Raw genomic sequence first — 760 nt, 5'->3', positions numbered from 1 at the left:
TTTCACAGTCACATGTCAACATTCAGATTATTATTCAAGGTCTCACAATTGTCTGATTTTGATGTATTATGTACCAAAATGTTCAGGAACGCCCAAAGTACATTATGGAGTAGAAAATAGAAAATGTCAACATTTCAACGAATTTCACATACAATGTCCCCTTAATGACCTAAAAAACAGCGACATATGCAAGTTTTCATGACCTAAAACTAATATAAATATAAAATATGACTTTATATGAGTTTATTTGAAAACGTTCTTGTCGATTTTTTGATACACCATATAATAAAAAAGTCACTTCTGAATAAACTGTGAGTATAATACTTAATTTTGCAGTGTCTGAAACTGACTAGTACTTATTTTCCAAATGTATGCATATGTCTGGGAAATAACACGAAGTATAGTGAAAACAGTAACACCTATCCAAGTAGTAAAGCGATGTTTTTACTACTGCACACCACTTGCTTAAGGCTATTGTCGATCTTCAATTTTCACAAAATCCAACGAATCACAAGGTGAATTTCCAGGTTTCCCATTTTCAAAGATCTTTGGTTATCGCTGAGGATAGTTTTGCACCTGGATAAGCTCGTCTCTACATCACAGGACGTCACAAGAGTTTATTTGAAGGTGGCGACGTCAGTGCATGCCAGCTTTCGTTCATTGTTTTCAAATGATCTGGCATTTCCTGGAAGACTGCCACTAATTCTCCACGCTGTAGAAAATCCAGGATTTGCAATTTATTGTTCATTTTGTCAGCCAC

Source organism: Schistocerca nitens, chromosome 2, assembly GCF_023898315.1.
Source record: "Schistocerca nitens isolate TAMUIC-IGC-003100 chromosome 2, iqSchNite1.1, whole genome shotgun sequence".
Lineage (NCBI taxonomy): Eukaryota > Metazoa > Arthropoda > Insecta > Orthoptera > Acrididae > Schistocerca > Schistocerca nitens.
Note: the sequence above shows the minus strand (reverse complement) of the source record.